The following is a 13,578-nucleotide window of genomic DNA, read 5'->3' as shown; positions in this document are numbered from 1 at the left end:
AAGAGAAGAGGGAGAAATGACCTGGCCTCTTTTCAAACCTATTCGAAAATGGTGAAAGATTTTGGCATTGCGGATGAAACCCTTTTACAGCGATTGCTGTATCTTCTGCAGGCGAGAGGGAAGCGGTGGGATGGTCGTGGCAGGGAAAATAAGCGGAAGCAAAAGATTTCAAGAGGCTTTTGTGCGGGGCCGAGCAGCAAAAGGGTGGGCTCAAGATTAGTTCCAGGTAATGGCGGGATGGTCAGGGAGGGGGAATAGGATGGCTAGGTTTGCTATTAGCAAGCAGATAGGTGCTGGCCTTGGCTTAGCACGCTGGGTCCCATCGGTGGCTCTCATGTCAATCTTGACTTCTGTTTCCCCTTCTGTGACTTGCCTATTTAGACTATAAATTAATTCTTCAAGGTAGGAATGCTCTTATGTCAGGACTGGACAGCACCTTGTACCAAGGGGTCCCAATTTCAGCTGAGCCCTCTGAGGGCTGCCATAAGGAGAAGACGAATGTTATACCGCAACTCCTACAACAAACATCAAGCCATGCTGGAGAACCAGCTTTTTCAGATGGGACATTACAGCTGGATGATTTTTTTTTTATCTTGCTTTTTTTTTTCCCCCCTCCAATTTTCCCCATTTTTGACCATGGGTTTGGGTACCTTTCATTAGGGGGAATTCTCCGAAGTGCTGAATACTCACAACCCCAGCCGAGGTCAGTGCTTTGTACCTCTGACACATAAGACCCTCTGCAAGGATTTTAAATTCAGTACCCAGAAGGACAGGCTCCCAAAATTAAAGGCTACTTTGGCAGTATTGCCAACTCTCATGCTTTTTGATGCTGTTCTTAAAGTCTGTGCTTCGGGAACGTGAAAACCTTAGCTCCTTTTATTTATGTGTGTGTGTATATATATATATATGTATATATATATAAAAGAAAGAGCTATGTTTTTCACATTCCCAAAGCGTAGACTTTAAGAACAACTCCAAAAAGCATGAGAGCTGGCAATACTGCTTTTGTATGCATCTTGCCCCAGTTTGCAGTAGCAAAGAGACCAGAACCCTTCACCCTGGCTCCACAGCCCGGTGCATCAACCTTGGAAACCAAAGTATATCCATGGAAACATTTAGGGCTCCCATGCAAGTCACTACCGGTTATGGCAGTGGCTATCTTCTCATGCAGTAACCTCCGAAGCATGGATGCAAAGGCAAGTTTAGGGAGTCCAGCCCGGTCAGAAAGATACAGGTTAGAAATATGCCTACTAATTCTGCTGAACCTTGAAAATATGTTGAGATAAATAATTGCACTGACTGAACCTAGGGATCAAACGCAGATACTGCCATTGCAGTAGAAATTGGAGGTATGCAAACTAAAGGTCAGTTTTCTCCTGATGGGGTTTGCATTGGGTTTGTTCAAAAGGAAAGCAAAGGAACTGAGTGAAGTTGCTTTGAAAAGCTGCCGGCACCTGGTTTGAATAATACCCAGTGCTGAATTTCATTCCTTTAACCATTAACAAAGCTCTCCCTGCTGAAGTAAACAAGGGATTCTGCACTAACCTCATTTGGGGGCTTTCCTGAGTTTAATGAGGCGTTAAGGCCAAGCTTCCACACCTGTGCATAGGTGGGGTCAGCAGACATCAGGATGGCTATATAAACCTACAAATGGAGGTGGATTGGGATAGACTAAGAGGAGGGTGATATGTGCTGGAGGGGGTCAGTGGAGAATTGTAGGACTGAAATCTAAGGGTAATTTGAGCTGCAGTAGGGGGTTTGGGGGGTTATGAAACTGGCTGAAATGTGAAAACAGCTTCCTAGCTTGCTAGGACTTGCTTAAACACTCTTGGTTCTTCTGAGAGGTAAAACAGATTTGGGTTTAGATTCACATTAGCAATGGAAGGGAGCTGTGAAGTCTGGTCCTGTTTAGCTTAGGTGGCAGATCATCTCAGGGCCATGTGGAATAACTGAGGATTGTGTAGACAGGTTTATAGCCTGCACTCCCATCCAAATCTTCACCAGGAATCACTTGCTCGGTTGATTCTGGTTCCTCCTACTGGATGTGGAGGACCTAAAACTGCAGACTTCAGGGCTAGAGTCCATGTTTGGTGCCTCGGGGAAAGAATAAGGAGATGCTGGGCATTATCTGACTTGCATCCTGTGAAAGCTTGCCTGTGTGAAAATGCCCTGCTGTGCTGTGTGCCATGTGTGAGGGTGCAGCAGCAGATGGTCCCTTGTTCGTTTGAGTGCCAAAAGGAAACTGAGCAATATGTTAGATCCATGGGATTATATGGTTCATGCCTCATGGAGCTTATGAGCTCACTTAAAGAACAGGACAGTATGCCTACAATATACATCCCTCACTATAGCGTGTCTATAATATGCAGGGTAGAAGAGCTCAATCCTTGAATAGTGATGCTAGAATCAGTCCCTTAATCCGCTTGCAAAGTTTGCATGCGCTAATGCCACACTAAATGGCAATGACCAAGCACATGACTAGCGTGGTTTCTGCAGCAGCAGAATGCATCTTTAATAACAAGGAGGGCTTATATGTGCATGCCTTGATCAGCTTCACAGCCCAAAGAAGGGAAGAAATTGCAAAGCCAATAACCCAACAACAGAAAGTTCCCATGTTAGCCTGTTGCATTTTTTTTTTTGTCCCATGGTTAGGATCGTCATATCCACACTGCAATGGATAGTTTGGGGAACAGCTAAGCAACTCCAAGCTAAAAGACACTAGCTGTAAAACCACCTCATCTAGCTCCCCTCCCCTCCAGACTGACAAGCATCTGATCCTTTGAAGGAAGATGAAAATAGCTGATAAAGCCTCTCCCTAAAACCGGTGCATGTGAAACGGTTTTAAGATCTTTATCTACAAAGAGCCATGCAAGTGCAAGTCACAATTATTACCAGCCTGTTCAAGTTGGTCGGGACCTGGCTATAATTACAGCAAAGTTTCAAACTGAGATCGGGATGCCATGGTATTAGTTGCTGTACACAAGGCACGGGGAGAGATCACGCTATGGCCCAAAGAGCTTGTGGCCTACATAGACAGAAAGGGTAGGGGAATGAGATGTCCTTTCTCCCCATATGACGGTTGGGGGCATGAGGCAGGAAAAATCAAGTGACTGGACCCAAAGCGAGGGACAAAACCCCGATGTCCTGAATCCCCATCCAGTGTCCTCCCTAACCAGGAGAGCATCCTTCTGATCTTGCCTCCCTTCCCCAGAGTGCCCAAGTCCAAACGAAGGCTGCAGTTACCTGCAGGGTATGTGGGCTAATTACAATTCACACGCTCCAGCAAATTTCACCAACCATATAAAAGTGTTATTGAGTGAATACTAGTGAATGAAAAGAGCCTGGGCTCTTCTAAAGTAACCTCTTTTTTCTAAATGGTTAATCTCCGACATAGGAGCTGGTGTGTTAAAGGAGGTTTAGGACAATTTAATAGCTCATAAAACTTTATAGTCCCAGTTGAAATTGGAGTGATAACTCTGGAGTGTAAAGCTATACTTTGCTAAATGTCTCCCTGAGATTTTTTTATTTTATTTTATTTTATTATTGGAAACTTAACATCTGCTACAGCAAAATAAAAAGGAACTATTTTCTCTGTAGAGACGCAAGCATTCTGCTGCTTTTCAGTCTGTTTATATGTTTATTGCTTAAAACGTTGGCATCCAATATTATCTTTGATTATTGAGATCTCAGTCACTTCAAAGGAGGAAGAGATTAAATAAACCCACGCTGCCCTGTGATCAATTTAACCTATGGGCAGACTAGAAACCAAGAGGGCTCTAATTGCAGCCATCAGTTCTGTCTGGGGATCTCTTCCACAGCAATTAATACTGTAATTTCATGGCCAAATACTGGGTATATTGGTGACACATGGCACAACAAACGAGTTATCATAAGAGAGCTTTACTTCTGCCGTGCCACTGGCGGGTCATGCAATGTTTTCTGTGCCTCGGTTTCCTCATCTGTAAACAGAGATAAAGACACTGAGACTCTTTCATAAAGCACTTAGAAATGCATGGGTGAAAAGCCGTGTATGAGAGCTAAGTAGTATTATTGTTGCATTAGCTGGTCAAATAACCCCAGTATGTCCCTAACAGCGAGCGTATGTTCTCTGAGGTCCTCCGTGTTGGGGTTTTATATTGTTACCTAGTGTAACAATATTGTTATAACCAATATTGTTATACACTTTTTTTTTTCTGCGACGAATTAAAAATCGGGAATCTTTCAAAACTGTCTTCAGATTAGATCTAATGTCATCGTTTCAGGGCAGATATTTCTCAGGAGGGGGCTGGAGGGGGTTAAGTCTGACCACGGAAGAAATGAAACTCTGGCTGAAAGGACTGGCAAGAAAACATGACCGGTGATGCACCTGGAAAATGAAACTAGTTGTCTTGGCAAACTTTAATTAAGGCTGGTTTTAATATTTTTTTTTATTTTTTAGCTTTCCATCTTGGTGATTTAAAGTTAACAATTAGTTTGGGAAAGGATTTTATACCACTGATCTCTGGTCCATGGGAGCATATTAAGTGAAGGGGAGGTTTATCCAAAAGGCACTAGGTAAACGACTGAATGGATTCAGCTAGATTTCTTGGAAATGGGTTTATGAAAACCAGAAAGTTCATGTGGCTGAGAGGAAAGATCTGTGGTTCTGGAGTGGGCCGAGATTTAAGGAAATCTGCTCTTGTCGAGCAAGATTCTTTAGTATCTCTGTGCCTCAGTTTTCCCCTCTGTAAAATAGCAATAATCATAGAAAAGCAAGGCTGGAAGGGACCTCAGGGGGTCATCTAGTGTTAACCCCCTAAGAGTCACGTCCTTTTTAAAGCACTTAGAAATCTACTGAGGGAAGAGCACGAAAGACGAGCTAAGTGTTATTGCCAGAGATGGCTGAATAACTTGGCATGATGTTTGCACTTCATTTGTGCGTGGCCATTAGACTGCTCTAAATACCTCCAGAAACAGCCCCAAAGGTTTATGACTTGGCTATGACGGTGTGGCGCAGCTTCGAAGGTCTGGTGCACCCTGGCAGGTTCTGGGGGTGGTCCATCATCATACGCTATGGCCATCTTCGTATGTCACGATTCCTAGTTTCATGGTTTCATAGTTGTAGGGTCGGAAGAGACCTGAGCAGATCATCAAGTCCGACCCCCTGCTGTGGCAGGAAAGAATACTGGGGTCGAACGACCCTGGCAAGGTGTTCATCTAGCCTCCTCTTAAAGACCCCCAGGGTAGGAGCCAGCACCACTTTGCTTGGAAGTTGGGTCCAGATCCTAGCCGCCCTGATGGTGAAGTAGTGCTTCCTGATATCTAGCCTGAATCTACCCTCTGCCAGCTTGTGACCGTTGTTACTTGTCACTCCTGGGAGTGCTCGGGGGAACAGGGACTCCCCCAATGCCTGCTGGTTCCCTCTGGCTAGTTTGTAAACAGCCACTAAATCCCCCCTCAGCGGACACAGTACTCCAACTGCGCCTGACCAGTGCCACATAGAGGGGGAGGATCACCTCCTTGGCCCTGCTTGTGATGCATCTGTGGACAAGGTATGGTTGGCCTTCCTGACCGTGTCCCCACACTGTCGGCCCATGTTCATTTTGGCATCAATAATGACTCCAAGATCCTTTTTTGCCTCTGCACTGACAAGAACCCCGAGCCTGTAGGTATGCTGCTGGTTCTTCCTCCCCAGGTGCAGCACCTTGCACTTGTCAGTGTTGAACCCCATCCTGTTCTCATCCGCCCACCCCTGTAACCTGTCTAGGTCCAATTGCAGCCCATTCCTCCCTTCTAGCGTGCCCACTTCCCCCCACAACTTAGTGTTGTCTACGAATTTGAACAGAGTGCTTTTTACCCCCTCGTCCAAGTCACTGATGAAGATGTTGAACAGCACGTGCCCAAGGACCGAGCCCTGGGGGACCCCACTGCCCCCATCCCTCCAGGTCAAAAATGACTCTCTGGGTGCGGCCCTCCAGCCAGGTAGCGACCCATCTGACCGTGTAGGTGTCGACGCCACAGTCCCCTCGTTTTATAATGAGAATGGGGTGAGAGACAGTGTCGAAGGCCTTCCTGAAGTCCAGAAAGACTACGTCCACTGCTACCCCTGCATCTAAGGATTTTGTGACCTGGTCGTAGAAGGCCACCAGGTTGGTCTGACAGGACCTGCCTTGAACAAACCCATGTTGGTTGCCCCTAAGCATAACCTCCCCTGCCGGCCCCTCGCAGACATGCGCCAGGATAATTCTCTCAAAAAGCTTACCCAGGACCGAGGTAAGACTGACTGGCCTATAGTTTCCTGGGTCCTCCTTCCTCCCTTTTTTGAAAATGGGGACCACATTGGCCCTTTTCCAGTCCTCTGGCACCACACCAGAGCACCACAAGTGCTCGTAAAGCCGTACCAGGGGTCCCGCAATGACCTCTGCTAAGTCCTAGTTGGGTACGGCATAGCAAGTGGTGAAGGCAAGGGAATAATTTGCCCAGAAGAGCTATTTCCTCCAATTTCCCCTCTTTTTCAGGTTCCCAAGCAGATGGCAATGTTCTCGGAGGTATTTACTGCTTTAAATTATTCATGATTCACCCCCCCCTACACACGCTTCCTTGCAGGGCTAGATCATGTTCATCAGGCACGTTCGCAGGAAGGGGCAAAATAGAGCCACGTGACGACAAGGAGGAACCTCCAGGAGCTCAGCCTGCTCCCTTGGCATGAGACGGTCTTCCCCTGGTGAAGTGATGGCGAGCCTGGCATGATCACCTCCCCGCGTACCCAGAAACCGGCACAGGCCGCAAAGCTGACCTCCAAAGTCCAGACTTTCCCACACAGTGGGATTGCCCAAAGCCAGGGGGTTTGGTCAGAAACAGGGTCTGGCTGTGGGGTCTGGATTTAAATCCATCCCACCTCCAAAGATCAGGGACACTTGTATGTGTGCTGGTGTCTGGGCCCATCTGCCTGCTCCAGGTTCGTGGCTATGCTTTGCATTAACCCGTTCCCATATAACCTAGGACTTTCCGGATATAGCGAAAGCAGTGGAAGGGTTAAGGAACTTTTTGCCGTGTCCCCTGAAGGCATTTCTCCTCAAGCTTCAGTCACGGCCTTTGCCTTGGGTGAAAGATTTCCTCCTCACAATAGATGACATTTAGGCCATTAGGGGATCCTTTGCAGGAAATAATGCTTATCCCTTACAGGTGGTCCCCTTAATTAGTAATTAGGATAATGCAATATTGAAAATGCAAGACACAAATTTAATTAGTTGTGTTTTATTAGAGTAACTAAGGAGAAGGCCCCGAGACTGCACTGGAGGAGAGTGATCGATACGGGACATCTATTTTCACTAGAAAACAATTGCTGCTGATGGCTGTCCATGGAGCATGGTGTGGCGTGATGGAGTGGCTGTCCACCGCCAATGATTTCTGCACCAGAAGGGGTAGGGGGAAAGCACAGGGCTTGGTAAATAAATGATCGATATCTCCAGGGAGTCTCTGTGTAATCTCAGTTAATGTTACAGAGCAGCTAATAGGAGCTGACACATAGCTATGGGGAGATGGCTTCCATAGCTCAATTAACTAATTATCTTTTAAGGCGTTCTGACTCAAATGGGAAATAATGGCAGAAGAGCTTGCCTCTTCCTTTTTTTAATTTGGTTTTGTGTTAGTTTGGGGGTGGGAAGCAACCCTTTCCCATTGCTAGAGCCCCAGTGCCAGTGCTTGGGCTCCCAAAGCACGCGCTCAGTGTGCACCAGCCAAACAAAGCTAGACAGTCACCCAAGCATGCATGCACGGGGCATGATCTAAGCACCCATTTGCACATGCAAAATCACTTTTGCATGCACACACGAGCCAAAAGTCAATGTCTCTTGCTCTGATCTTAGTGCCATATCCAATAGCTTGTCTGTTTGCCAAAGAATCGCTCTTTGCACACACTGTGTACGTATGTGTGTGTACACACAAGGGGAGAACTGTCGATATGAGTTACAGAGAAGGTTACCAGCTCTTTTTTGCTATTAAAGTAGCATGTAAGGCCTCAATCAGGGATTGGGACCCCACTGTGCCATGCACCAGGCAAATTGTCTTCACATTCACTTTTTACAATATGCTTTTTGCCCGATGCTTGTGATATACCCCATCAATGCTAAGCTGTAAATATAACTTGTGTCGACTCCATTCAGACCTGCCTTTGAAACTCTGCAAATCCCTGTGTGGACCTTCTTAAATCAGTTTACATATGGCCTAGATCAACTTCAATTAATCAATAGATGACAGGTGGCATATCATTGCATGGCTCATTAAAGCAATTAAAATATAGTCCTCGCCCCAAAGTTTACAGTCTAGGCACACTTGTCCTCACATCTGTTATGTAATGATTATTTTATTAGCTCTGTTTCAGTAGCACCTAAAAAGCCCTGACGGAGACCAGGGCCCCTTTGCACTGGGTACTATTCAAGCACATAATAAGATAAAGTTTCTGCATGTAAGAGCTTACAGTTTTAATTAAAATAGCCAGGACTGATAATGGTTGGATGGAAAGAAGTATTACCTTTGTTTAACAGAGGAAGAAATAAGAGTGTTTAAGTGACTTGCCCAGGGTCGCAGAAGAAGTCAGTAGTTGAGCTGGCCATTGAGCCAGATGTCTTGAGCCCCAGTCTAGCATCCTCCCCGCCAGGCCATCCTTTCTCTCTGTTCGGCACCTGACCTCAATCGAGACAAAGGAGAACCGTGGTGGTGTGCTGCTGAGGATGGCAAAAATTAGTGATTCAGCAGTGCTCACCCAGTGCTTTTTGTGGAGATGAGAACTTGAATCAAAAAACGTCTGGGCTTGAACTAGGATCGAACTTGAAAACAAATTACCGAGATAAAATGTAAAGTCACAGCCATTTCTCAACTCGGGCCACTTCTACCTACTGAGCCAATAGACATTTCAACCTTTTGGGAGGGAGGAAGGGGTCTCAAGCAATTTAGTAACACAAAGAAAAATACAAAGTGAGCCCAAACTCATCCCCTCCAAGTGGAAGCACAGCCTCATACAATATGTAATGTTTTCCGCTAAGATTTCTCCTACAGAGATCACTCAGGCTTTGATAAGATCATTGCAAGAGGACAGGAGGAAATTGCAGTCTTGCCCAATGCTTGATCTTACACTGCTGAACTTGCTGTATCTGGGACATTATAGCCCAGCCTTAATAGCATCATATTAAGCTGAGACAATGCAGCCCTGTGACCTTGCGATGCTTGATAGCCATGTGTGCTATTTTAATGAAAAATTGGGACTTAAGTAAATAGCCACCTATTGGCAGGAGACTGTTAACAGGATCTCTCTCTTTAGTGGAGCCTGGGTTGGGGGTGGGAAGAGAGAATGGGTCCATAGCTGCGACAATCTTCCCTCAGTGAATGACCTTCTGCCTCATGCTAGCATGGCCTCTCATGCTAGCCTAGCAGTCAAGCCTAGCAGTACTTCAAGCGTGGCAGAAGCAGGGGGCACTTGTACACAGTACGAGTCGTCCTCAGAAACGTTAGGAATATGCAGCATAACGGCGTAACCGTGTACACGAGCACCAGGGTTTTTTTAATTTTTTTGTGTCAACTCAGACCACCTCCGATAGATTCGGGAGCCTGGGTCCTCATTCCTGGCTCTGCTGCTGACTCCTGGCTGAACTAGGGTGCCTCAGTTTACCTTTCTGAAAACGGGCCTTGCATTTTCCTACAATCCTGAGCCTAATTTTACTGTTTGCAAAGCCCTTTCGGACCCTCACGCTGTTTGCAAGGCCGTTTTGGACCCTCACGCCAGTGGTGCTAAGTACAAAGCATGTGGGGCTGGGGTTTGCCCCCTATGCTCCCAAACTCCAACTGATTTCCGCTGGGCTGGCGGGTGCAGATGCCTCTGCTGAGCGTGCTTGAGGTCGAGGGTCCTCTTTACATCTGCCGCGCCACCCGAAAACCTCTCCCCAGAACCAATATTTGTCTTGGGCGACCGGGAGGCTTGTTTTTAGCATGAGGAATGAAGCCTTCTGTGCATGCGATTGCACACGGCTCCCCATCCAGGCGCACAGGCTGTTTTTCTCCACCAACAAATTGAAGCTGTAAATATTGATATCCTTTCCTTCCAAGGCTCTTTAATGCCCTGTGATACTTAAAAACTATTAAGTACACCCATCATTACTAACCTGTGAAGTAAATGTATCCTAATGGGCAGGCAAGCTACACTCACTCCAACAAATCATTTCTAATGAATAGCACCTGGCACATGCATCACGTTTAAATGCCAAAGAAAATCCATCTGCGTTAGCCAGTGAAAAGAGCCAGGAGTATCTCGCTTTCTTTCTCTCCGAGGTATGGAAGGGTTTTGGCCGGTGACGCTTCAGCGCGACTGTTTCCAATCTTTTCCCATTCCTGCAGTCCGGAGCCTGCGAGGAAGATTTCCCAACAGCCGGGCTGCTCCCAGCGCACAATGGAGAAGGTCCCTCAGAGTTGCATGAAAGGTTTTAAATAGAAACCAGCATTTCTCTGTGCGGCGCACAATGCTTTTCTGACCCTCGGCTGACCTCACCCTCAAATCTGGGGTTCATAGCCCCAGCCTTGAACCCGGCTCTGTTTTTTCATGTTTGGCCTCTCTATTTCCTGAGGTCAGGCAGCCCACTGCTCCATTAGGATGAGGCAACTCAGCGCTCATTTGCCAAAACTGACATCCTGGGAAAGTCCTGATGAATTTATGAATTAGAGGCTACAGATGCCAGTAAAAGAATTAAAGATTTTTTTTTTCCCCCCCATTTGCAGGAAATCAGCTGTTTCTTTTTCTGCAAAACACAGCCGCCCCTGAATCCTGCAAAGGCTGCTTTGACAGCACTTTTTTTTTTTTTTTTTGAAGGAGGAGGAAAAAACAAAGGTTATGTTCGAAAGAAAGGAGAAAAGCGGGAGAAGGCAGAGGCACGAAAAGGATTGAGCTGGATTTGGGCGCAATGGGATTCAACGAAGTTCTCCCGGGATGAGGTAGCCTCACCTTTGGACTGAGCAGTTGCAACATCTAAGTAAATAGGTAAAATTTATACCCAATAAATCAATGTGTCAAGGGCCAGCAAGGAGAGGTCAATTAACCAGATGTATGAGGCAAGAGGCAGCGACTATCCATTTCCAAAGAAGCTCCAAGGGTTAGTGTCTCTCCAGCACGCTGGAGGTCAGGTAACCAACACACATGGAGAGGGATATTTCCTTCCTCCCTTGCTTGCTTTTTTGGGGGCATTATTTTATTCTTTTTTTTCTTTCTTTCTTTTTAGTTAACACTTTCCAGGCTTTCCCAGATGAGAGCCATTCCATGGAAGATGCAAAATGAGCAAGTGCTGTGTAGCACATCAAAAGGATTGGGAAGCATGGACAGATGGATTGATGGATGTGATTAATAATCAAACCAAGAGCTTTTACTGGGAGTCATGTGGAAAATGTGGCTTTGGAAACATCTGACTGGAGCCCAAACAAGCGGTGTTTTTCTTCCTTTCTTTTTTTTTGTCCCCAGCCCCCACATCTCCCTCCCCTGCTTTTCTTTCCTTGTCCAGAGTCACTAATTAAAATCTTTTATTATCTATACCTGCTCCAAGTGGCAGCTCAAAGGGCTCCTGTTTTGCTGTGATTTATGTTTTGTGTATCTCAGGCTTCAGCAGAAAAATAATTGACCAAATAATAAAAGGGGCACTAAGTAGCTCTTCATTATAAATGACAGGGCATCCACCAATCTTTACTGTTCGTCTTAAGCACCGGTTCAACCTTTGCGTTAAATGTCCAGATCATTGTGGGGGATGGTGTGCTAAACCAGGTGAAGATAATCTTAGGCTGCTCAAAGGGCAGGATCATTTTGGGACCAGGCGATTTTTAGACTGAGGACAAACAGGGAGCTGCTGTGAAAAGTTGACGGGTTGTTTTCAACCATCAAAACAGTCCACTGGAAACCCACAGTGTAAGGGAGTAGATCTGGGGCCTCTGTTGCTGCATTGCAGAACTTGCACTGTTGCTACATTGCAGAACTGTGCAAGTATCGGTGGAAGGTGATTTTATTTGGGAGAGGTTTAATCTAGTGATCGGGAACAAGAAACTCCAAAAAAACCCTCTTCTTGGGTGAGCTAATTAGCCTCACCAGCTTCATTTCCTTATCTGCAAAGGGGTGATATGGATGTAACACGGTACTGTCAAACCCAAATGAAAGTTTGCTGTTATTCTGCACGTCCTGAATGCCAAGAGCTAAAGCCAGGGTACAATTCAGAGCCTCATGCTTTGTTAGTGCAGTACTAGCCCTTGAAGTAAGAGGGACTCTTCATTAGCAGGGACACACTGGGTGCATCTACACGTTCATGAATGCACTGTAGTTACTGCGCATTAAGTTTAGTACTTGGTTAACCAATAATGATGGTGAACCAAGTACTAAATCAACGTGCAGTAACTTGCGCTACTGCGCAGTAGCACCAGTACGTGGGTTTTTAGTAACTCTCGCTGGGTAACCCACGTTGAGTGATAATACCACCTCTCTTGGCAGCCTGTTCCACTTTCTGGCCACCCTTATTGTGAAAAATTTCTTCCTAATGTCTAACTTGAATCTACTCTCCACTAATTTGTACCCATTATTCCTAGTTACTCCTAGGGGTGCCCTGGTAAATAGCGCATCTCCAATTCTCTGTTGTCCTCCCTTGATAAACTTATAGGCGGCTACAAGGTCTCCCCTCAGATGTCTCTTGTGAAGGCTGAAGAGATCCAAATCCTTCAACCACCCCTCGTAGGGTTTTGCACGGAGGTCACTAATCATGCGAGTGGCCCTCCTCTGGACCCTCTCCAGGTCCTCCGTGTCCCTCTCAAAGTGTGGCGCCCAGAACTGGACACGGTCCTCCAACTGCGGCCTGACCAGCGTTGCATAGAAGGAGAGCATCACCTCCCTCGACCTGTTGGTCATGCATCTGCTAATGCACGACAAGGTGCGATTGGCCTTGTTGATGGCCTCGTTAAACTGTTGGCTCATGTTCATCTTGGAGTCAACTATGACTCCAAGATCCCTTTCAGCTGCTGAGGAGGTCGTCCCCCAACCTATAGGTGTGCTGGGGATTCCTCCTCCCTAGGCAGAGTGCCTTGCATTTGTCCTTGTTGAATTGCATCCTGCAATTAGCGTCTTGTGTGGACGCACCCACTGGGGAGCAATTCTGATTTCAAGCAGTAAAGGGCAGTAGCCCATGAGCCACAGCATCACAGCACTTCTACCAGGTCACCCCTGAAAAATTAATAGATTTAATTAAAATCTGTGCTCCATTACACCGCAGAAGAGAGTAACACCTTCTATTGCAGAGGAAACACCGGGTCAATTTTTTTTGCTGTGCAGTGCAGAAGGGCTAGCTGTGGTCCATCTTGGCACTGGAAGTCTGCAAATCATTGACTCTTTCAAGGGGAGAGATGGTGTGTGTGTGATAGGGAAAGTGAGGGATTCTTGCTTATCTGTCTGCTCTGGGTGCGATTCGGCAGGTTACCTAAAGAAACCACTGACATTTCTACACCGGGTCTCCATCTCATGTAGTGCGTGTTCTATAAATGTGTGCATGACATATTTGGCACCGCATGTTCCTGCCTGTGATGTAATCT

At 46.3% G+C, this 13,578-nt stretch overlaps 1 long non-coding RNA gene across 1 annotated transcript; it reads left to right on the top strand.

Moving 5' to 3' along the window:
* Window positions 1-10,271: 10,271 nt before the first annotated feature.
* On the top strand, window positions 10,272-11,928 carry LOC102384789. The gene is made up of 3 exons (XR_001358438.2): window positions 10,272-10,451; window positions 10,838-11,148; window positions 11,244-11,928. It is a non-coding gene; the product is annotated as an uncharacterized LOC102384789 (long non-coding RNA).
* Window positions 11,929-13,578: the final 1,650 nt, after the last annotated feature.

Source organism: Alligator sinensis, unplaced genomic scaffold (genome assembly GCF_000455745.1).
Source record: "Alligator sinensis unplaced genomic scaffold, ASM45574v1 scaffold611_1, whole genome shotgun sequence".
Classification (NCBI taxonomy): Eukaryota; Metazoa; Chordata; order Crocodylia; family Alligatoridae; genus Alligator; species Alligator sinensis.
This window is presented reverse-complemented; position numbering and strand designations above follow the sequence as displayed.